Source organism: Stegodyphus dumicola, chromosome X1 (assembly GCF_044657685.1).
Source record: "Stegodyphus dumicola isolate Sdum_Otavi_A_Nest chromosome X1, ASM4465768v1".
Lineage (NCBI taxonomy): Eukaryota > Metazoa > Arthropoda > Arachnida > Araneae > Eresidae > Stegodyphus > Stegodyphus dumicola.
The window spans coordinates 136893191-136902858 of NC_140780.1; positions in this window are offsets into that span (position 1 = coordinate 136893191).

Sequence of the window (9668 nt, forward strand, 5' to 3'; positions counted from 1 at the left end):
TTAAGAAGTCAGTTACTTCGTATCTAGAATTGAAAGACTGTTTTCAATGAAATTGAGTTTGGACAAAAGTTCAGAAAAATATGCATCATACAACAGTCATGGTACATCATATGTAAGGCAGCACAGGAATGTCGATACCAGATCGCTAGATCGAACAAAAAAAAAAGGAGGCTAATGGGCTTTCACAGTCATACAGCTCTTGTAGTGTGACTACATACTGGAAATTAGGTACTTTGTGAGTTGCCATGGCAGTTGATTCATTACCGCAGGAATGCTGTTTTCATATTTGGCAGGAGGAAGATGGGGTGTAGTTGCGCTTTGAGTAGCATTCTAGACATGTTTAGGTCTGAAGATATGTCTTGCAAATGCACCCAATTAATATCCTCATTTTCTCAACCCGATTTACTTGCAAGACCGGTAAAATATTTCAGTGTTTTATTGAGATCGGTAGGTTATTAATTTCGACTATTGGTGTGATATTTACATATACAAATATGTGGAACTTAAAACAATTTTTTACTGGTTTGTTTTTAATCATTTGTATACTTTCTGCAATGAACAATATTGTTATATTAATATCTTCCTTCACGTTCGCACGGGGTTCATGTGGATTTGGAGTGAATAGCGACGACAGTGCTTGATGGAATACCGAAACATACTTTATTTACCAATATCGATCAGTATAGCTCCAAAGTCATGTTTTACAGTCATCGAGGATCTATTATAAACTCGCTAGAACAATCAGCGACACAGCCTTCAGGCTATAATGGTGAAGACAACTTCACAGCAAAGCACTAGAGTACAGCTCCCGACTGTGCTCGTTCGTTCTCGGAACTCCACATACTCTCGAGACTCTCCACGCTACAACTCACGATGCAATCGACGACACACAGAGAACAGCTCCGGACTCTTCGGTTAAGCCGTTCCCAGAGCTTAACACACACTCTCGGTGATACACTAACCGCAATACACGAAGAGATTCTTTCGATGTGCCAGACGACCTACTCGGCACTTGCTGCCCGGTTGTCAACTTGATTGACTCCGCGCGGACTGAGTCGAGACTAACTATCATGCACTTGATGAAGCACTCGCTCAATGACTGACTATCAGCTCGCTAGACGAGGCACACTGACTCGCTCTCTCGACGAGGCACTGACTGCAGACGCGCAGGGTTTATATAGCTTTCGGCTTGTGTTCGAGAACATTCTGGGCTAAACCGGTAAGAATTTGTTCCAGAAGGTTCTCCATCTGTCCATGGTATGTTGCCAAATGGGCGATTTCTCGCCAAATGTTTCAACCCTCACTCTTGCTATTTTATGGCAACCCTAAACCTTCTTTGCGGGGAAGCTATCTCACTGTAGCTGTACATTTCGTAACAATATATTAAAGCTATTCAAATTAAATCTAATATAAATATTAATTTTGCTGCTCAAATAACAAAATAGCAAAAGCCAAACTATGTACCCATGTGTAGATACCAAAAAATATTAGCAAACAACCAAATAAGTGGAAAGGAAATAACAAACATTCAAATCTAAATAACTGAATTTAATGTGACTGCTGTTTTTTGTTACTTACTAATATCTCAGTTCTAAGGGTCAAACTAGGTACAGCAACATGTAAAGCAGATGTGAGGATAAATCGATTTCAATGTTTTGTTTAAATAACTTTCATAGCCGAAAATTTACTCTCACATAAGTTGCAGAAAAAGGCAATAAAATTTTAATTGCTTTTGTGTAAAGATGGAGATATTCCTTTCTAGTTTTCATGCAGAACTGATATATGTTCCGGGAATTGAATTGTGATTTTAATACTAGATTTGAAGATAGTTCAGTAAAGTTCTGTGATAGTAAGATCGTTATTTTGGTTATCAATAAATGGATTTATTATCCACGAATTCCCCCTCATATATCCTCTTCCGGAGCGTAATATTGATTAAAGGCCAAAGCAAGTTCATTTTAAGTGCTCCAGAATTATGCTTGTAATGCTTTTCATATCAATAGCTTCAGCATTTATAAAATTGCAGAAAGAAGAAAATATTTCAAAGTTGTTCCCTTATGTACATTTGTACCAAAGCTTTAATTTTTTCCTTGAAGGCATCCATCTTATTGTATAAGTTGAAAACAGTATTGTTTTTGTCTTGAAGGCTTAGATAGAATTCATTTATAAATGAAAATACAGGATGAATCTGAACAAGGGAGCAAAATTTTACGGGGTGATAGAACACAGTTATATGAGCAATATTTGTCATAGAATATATGGTCGGAATGCAAACGGTGAGAAGTTAAAAGGTAGCATTTAAAGAATTAACCCAAGAATGAGAAGATATACAGTGGATCCTCAAGATACGAGTTTAATTTGTTCCAGTATTGACCTTGTATAGTGAATTTCTCATATCTAGAAACAAACTTCCCCATTGAAAATAACAGAAAAACAGTTAATCCGTTCGGCATCCCCAAAAATATCAACATAAAAATCAATTTTTCTAATTAATAACACTGGTAAATAATATAACCACACACATAGTTTACTTTTATGATAGCTTCCAAACCAAATCGCCTTTTAACTGCTGCCTGTTAATCCACACCAACAAGAGCTTCTCAACATGTGGGAGTTTTAGGCGGTGCTTGGCAGTAACGGTAACTATCGTCGATGTCGAACAGCCATAAGTCTTCGCCAATTCCATCACTCTTACACCACGTTTATGTTTATCTATGATTTCTTTCTTAATTTCAATGAACATGGCTTCTTTTTTGCAGCATTATCTGATGCATTGTGAAATAATTATTTTCATGTTAAATGTAAAAAAAAAAAAAAAAACCCGCAAGTGCACAAACACGTAGATCAAAGAACACTGAGTAATCTGACGAGGGGATTTCCCAAGTCGAGAGGGATTGTAAAATGGCACCACGCATACCAACAGCCTGGTTCCTTGCTCATTACTCGAATGAATGCTCATATTTAGAGACAAAATTTTCACTCGTACTTTCCTCGTCTATGGATGTACTCATATCTCAAGGTACCACTGTACTTCAGAAAACATTTTTTATGAACAGGAATGTAATTGATGTACATGTTCAAAGAAATTGATCAAAAGACCTTCCAACTGTAATGCAGGCTTCACATCTGTGCGATATGGACTGATGCACATTTGTGAAGACATCAGGCATTTCCCAGTTGCCGCCGACAGCAACACTGAACCTGATGATTAGATCCATGTCCGTTTTAACTGGGCATTCGTAGATTAGGTTTTTCATATGGCCCTACAAGAAGAAGTCCAAACACCAGAGATCTGGTGATCTTTGTGGCCAAGCTCTGGGACCACCTTGACCTATCCATTGCTGTAGAAATTTCATGGTTTGTATAACCAGCCATCGTCTAGGTAAACTATGGTAGAAAATGCTGTTGGGTGTGAGGACTGATCCTTTTTATGCCATTTACAATGCCAACTAGCAGCTTGCCATTTGCATTCTGCGCAGACTTTATGTCACTCTTGCTTGTATAGCTGCTTTCTATCATCTCATAAAGTTTTGCCCCCCCCTTGTTCAGATTCACCCTGTATGTTTGATAGGTAAGAAAGCTCTACCCATTCCTTATTACAAAAAAGTCTACCTAATGAAGATCCTATCTAATTTAAAAACAGTTCTATCTCCCAGCTTAATTCATACAACCTAGTAAGAACTTTTCCTGTGGACAACCAGCGTACTTCAGTGTGTAATAGCAAATGTTCATGATGACCCCAATTCGTAACCTAAAATTGAGAAGAATTTTGAATTATGGGTGATGAATTGAATTGAATCCACAACTTTAAATCGTTCTGTAAGAAGATCATTCAGCTATGTGAACAATTTCTTTGCTGCTAAATGCTCACTATGAATAATACAATTCTTATTTTAACACCTGTATTCCTTTCTGTCATAAAAACAGTGCTGTCAGTATGCAAACCAATGAATATTTTCCAGTCAATACAGTTACTTTCAATGTAATAATTAATTGCCTTAAATATTTCAGGACTGATTGTTTGAAATGACAGTTCGATGTAACACAAAATTTCTTCTCTGATAGCATTAGTTGCATAGTCAGTATAATGAATGTAACATAATGTCATTTGACTCATCCATTTGAATAGAGAAATCCTCCAATTTACGAATATCTTGTAGCATCTGACTTTCAATGTCGGATGATAATTCACACAAATTCTGTGCCCAATAGTGTCATTGGAAAACCATAAAACATTTTTGAATTTTCATCTTTAAACTTTTAGTTTTTGAAATGTCGACGGACTTGTTCTGTCGTTGTGGGTGCTTGGAGGGTTTCATACTTTCATTAGAAATAACGTCTCCACAAACAACACACTGAGGTCTTGAACTATTTTCTGCTGATTTTGACTAAAGGACAAAACCGTATTTCAAATAGTCTGCAATATAATGCAGAATAAATCCTTTTTTTCTTTTTGGTGGGCTGTGGTATAACATCAGCTTCAACTATGTTCGACGACGTACCTGCATTTTGCGAATTGCTCCTTTGCACAACATTTAATAATGTGCCTGTAGTAGCTTTCTTACTCATTTTTTTTTTTTTTTTTTTTTTTTTTTTTTTCTTGATTTTAGGGCATTAATCAAAAATATAGAAATTATTGTAGGGAATAATTAATTTCATTCGTAATTCAAAACTTACGATTTTAAGTCATTTTCGTCCTTGAACAATGCAGAAAACAGTAAGAATGTGGTAACTATGTACCTGGCAGGTAGCACTTCAGTATGGTAGATTTTATCATACTGAATCTCCACCTATCAACCTCTTCATCTCGCTTTTCTTTTGCTGAAGTGGCAACAGCTGAAATAATCAGAATTCATAATAACAATTGAATTTGGTTAAAAACGTTTGCTGTCATTTGCTTAAATTCCGTTTTCTTGTTGGTAAAATTATTTAAACAAGTTTGTTTTATTTATTACAGTAATAATACAGTTGCCATTATTCAAAAAGTAATAAGCGTTTATCCGCGTAAAACTAATATGTATGGTTTAATATGAGTACTCATTACCGCAAATACATGTTCTTGGCACCACGATAGGTCCCTTAATACTAATAAACGTAAATTAAACAGACACGCTGAGAAAGCTTGAGCTAATGCGATGCGCAGTATACATGATAACATACACAGTTGCCAGATTGTAATATTTTTCTTTTATAAACTACTGTAGGTATATTGTTATACTACTTTTCAATTTGAAATGGTCGGCGGTTGAGAAACACTGATCTATAGACTGCAAAACATATCTTTCCATTATTAGGTTTACCAGGGCCTTTGAAACAAAACGATTCCGTTCACTGGCACAAATGGTTCGGTAATCATCCACCCAGTTCAATTTTAGAGACCAAAGTTTCTGAAGGAATAATTTTACTCTACAGATGACTAGCCGGATAAAAACACTAGGATCATACACCGGAGCAATAACTGAAAGAAGAACACTTCTTTTCCTAAGGATGATTTGTCTTGCAAGGCAAGCAAGTTTAAAAGAAAGGTGTCTGATTCTGGCTGCCGAAAGTTTTTGTCTATTCTTTGGAATCAAAGTGAAACTTTCCTTTAGATACTGAGAGGTCTAATACAGTCTTTGAAGCTTCATTTGTATGAAGTCATTCTACAGCTTCCGAACATCTTTATTAGTTGATTATTTCAATGGCAAACTCAATATTAGGGGCTCCTGTCATTCTGCCGTCCATATAGACATCAGAAAGAGTTACTTCAGAAGCTGATGGTTATTTTTGCTATTCATCCAAAGCTAATTGCTTCAGTCTTCTGATAGCAAGAAATGGAGCACATTGAATGCCATAAATGGCAGTATTCAACCTGAAAAACACTAGCTTGGTGGTCTTTGCTTTTTATATAAGATAAGTAGCAGATCTCTGAGATGAATCAATTAAAATCTGTATAAACATTTGTTTGGTGTCTGGAATAAGTGTTGCTTTACGATTCCGAAATCGAACAATTAAATAAAAATTATCTCCTTTAACCTGCCCTGATAATAAAATATCGTTCGAAGTAGTTCGAAGAGTCCGAAGTAGTAAAGGTCGACGCGTCGCCTTGGCACAATGGACATTTTCATCAACGAATTTTTAGTGTAAATTTCATGGTGAGGAAGATAGCAACGTGCGCAAGATTTTATTCTTCAACCCTTTCCATGTGATTTTAGCTTTCGTATTAATTGATAAAATCTGTATAAGGGTTTTTTTTTTTTTTTTAAATTTTTGAGTCTCTACCTAACCTTCTAATAATTTGATTAGGATATTTGTCAACTATGTTTCTTGAATCACCTAGCTGGTGAAGTACTTCCTCTCAGATAGGCATGTGTTCTATAAAGCGTCCACTCTCATCCTCCGAAGTGTTTTTTAATAGAACTCTTCTGGGGTTGTTGGCTATTTTTTCGATTTGCTAAAATTTATGAATGCAGGCATCTAAGCATTAGGACTGAGATTATCACGCAAGATTGTTTTGAGCTTTTTGTTTCAAGGAAACCAGTATCCGAAAACTGAATCTTGGAAGAAGATGATCCACTTTGTGCTAGACCATCATTGCTTTCGCTCTCTCACTGATTCGAAAAACAGCTCAACACCCAGTATCATGTCGATTTTTCTTGGCTTTTAAAAATCTTGGTCCGCTAAATATATACTCTTAAGCATTCTAAGATGTTCTACATTTAATGTGGTAGCTGGAACAAAGTCTGTGATTTTAGGTGCAACCTAAAATTCTGAGTATATTGAAAAGGAAGAATTTTCAATAAGTGCCCTAGTTTTAAATTTAATATTTGTCACATTTCCCACCCAACCCACTAACAACCATCTTTATTGTTTCCCTTCTCTAATCCAAATTGTTTGCAAAACAGTTCGCTTGACTGCACAAATCAATAACGGTTTATACTATAACAGCCATCTGAGAAGGGGCTCCGCTCCCAATCTATGACAGTTGCCAAAATAACAGTTTAATTTAACTCATTTTGAGTCAAAAATTGTGCGATATTGTAGCTTCCTTTAAATCTGCCGGAATTTCCTTCCCCAAATGTACTGCTAGTTCTTCATGATGACTAGTAGGTGAACATTCCGAAACCTAAGAATGCGGTTTCTGATGAAAATTGTTCTAATTGTGATGCAAAAGTGAATTATGCCTGCCATTTCAAAAATGACAGAGATATTTAGAAGTACAAGATTCAGTTTATGCAAAAACTTTAAGCAATTTAAACACAGTTTATGTTTTTTACAACATCGAATTATTCGATAGATTTCATTTCTAAAAATAACAAGTATTTATACTGTTACGAATTTCGTATTTAGTTAGATATTTTTAGTAGAATTGTAATTGAATTTGTTTTATATCCCCGTGCAATTCAGCGCGAGACGAGTTTTAAGAGAAAGCTTCGCCGAAAAAGTAAAAATACAGGAGCACGCGCATTTAACGTTTAATAAATAGATATCCCGTAATTCTACCCTTTTGCTTTCCAGAAATCTCGAGATGAAAAGAGAAATTACCAGAAGCTTCTCGTGTTTAAAAAGCCGAACAGAAACATCTCAGTTCAGTTGTTTATTAGCTGTTGCTAACTTAGCTGCGGTAAATTTTGTTGAACGGATTAGCTTTCTCTGCGCTTTGAATTGTGTTCTTTTTAACGTTTTAGTAGTTTAAAATATAACTAGTGTGTGATATTGAATGAATATCTGTGAGGAAAAAAATCCTGCGTTTTGTTTTATTTCTTGTGATAAGAATAAATTTCATTAACTTTTCATCAGACTTGCGCATTCAATTTATTACAAACCCTGACGCACGCAACAATAAAATGGATGAAAGTTTTACGAAGCTAACACTTAAATGAGTTTGATTTCATAACAAAATTCTGATTCTTAATGAGGTTTGTCATAACTTCATTTTTGTTAACAAGTAACCGACATTCCTGCATATTCTTCACGTTATGACATCGTTTTTCTACTGCAGTCATGCAGTTCTGTAAACGTCAAGGACATTTCAGATTGGCGTCTTGCCACTTTATCTAAATGTTCTAACATTAAATTGATTAATAGTATTTCTGTTAATTAATTAGGTTGAAATTTCATCAATTTTAGTACCCGTAGATGCTTTAGCCCTGGCAATTTAAATTCTTTTAGGGATTTTTGATGTATTTTATGTACTGATAATAACTCGGGAACGTGAATATTGATTACCAAAACTATTCCAAATCTGGTTATAACTGCTTCCCGCAGAGTTTGGGTATTATACGGGGTTTTAATCTCCTTTGCCTTGATCATAAGAGCCGACACCAAATAATGTAACTTTTGTAACTCGGTTAAATGCAACAATAATTCTATTTGTCATCAATTACTGACTTAAACTGAGCTTTGAAAAGAAACCATTCTTAGAGGTTTCTGTTGAATTTCGGCTAGGGAGACTTTAGAAGTTTAACTATTTTATTTGATGATAGTACTTTACTGTTAGAAATACTATTGTTGCTACTAGGCTTATTGTTCTTTAAAAAAAACATTTAAGACTTATCTTAACGTTTTCGTGGTAATCCTTCATTTCTGAGCTGATGATTTCATGTTGCTAATAATCTTCATCTTTTAGAACACCATAAAATGCACCTTTAAGTTCTTCAAATTTATTAGAAATGATTTTAACATTGTCCATCTGGCATTCCAGTTCAGTAGTATCGACTTTTGATTGATCATTAGTCATAAACCGTTTAATCGCGTTATTTGTGCTTTCAGATTATCCCTTCTTCGAATAAGAATATCTAATGACTCCATTATCCTAATGTTAGCAGGTTGCTTTAAAAAAGAAAAGAAAAGAAAGAAAGAAAGAAATCTAGTTCAAAAAATGACTGCATACTCCGGCGAAAGAGGACCAATGCTTTTGGACTGTAACCACGAAATACCGAAATTAGCTAATTAAGGAATGAAAACAATTTTTGTTATTTATTTCATAATCTAACTGATCAATTAGTAGCAATTCAAAAGAACTGAGAGAAATATACAAAACTACGAAGAACTAGAAAAAACTAGGCTTACGCACGCGCATTACAGAATTCGTTGCTAGACAACGTTTGGCGAAAGGCAAGGAGTGCGTTAATACAACAAGCTGACGCCAACAATAATTCTATTTGTGAAGCTTAAACAGTAAGCAGAAAATAACTGAAATTGAAAATAAATGGAACGCAATAACTAAATGCAGATTTTTTATTAAAATACTGAGAACACAGGAATCTTTTACATTATTTCTACTTTATAGCTGGAAATGTTAGCCTTTATTTTCGTGACTTTTAACCCTAATACTTCCATTCATCATGTCATCGACTCCACTATGCTACGAGTTGTTTACAGATGTAGGTATAAACCTGTAAACTTTGGTAAATATTTCGATTTGTTTGCAATTTAAGTTTTATGTAGTTTTGAAGTGTTGCGTGTTATTCACATTTAAAGGATTTTATTACTTTCTTTGGTCTGCATGTCCCTGATTTACTGATTATGTTATTCGCTCGATTGCAGCAACCACCAGAGAGGTTTCTGCTTAAGAGAAGGGATGGCTTTATAGAGTACGTTCCAAGGGACACTGGCTTGTCTTCACGTTACACATACGGAAGATCACGAAAACGTCCATACAGCCAAGCTGCTTACCGATTTAGGAA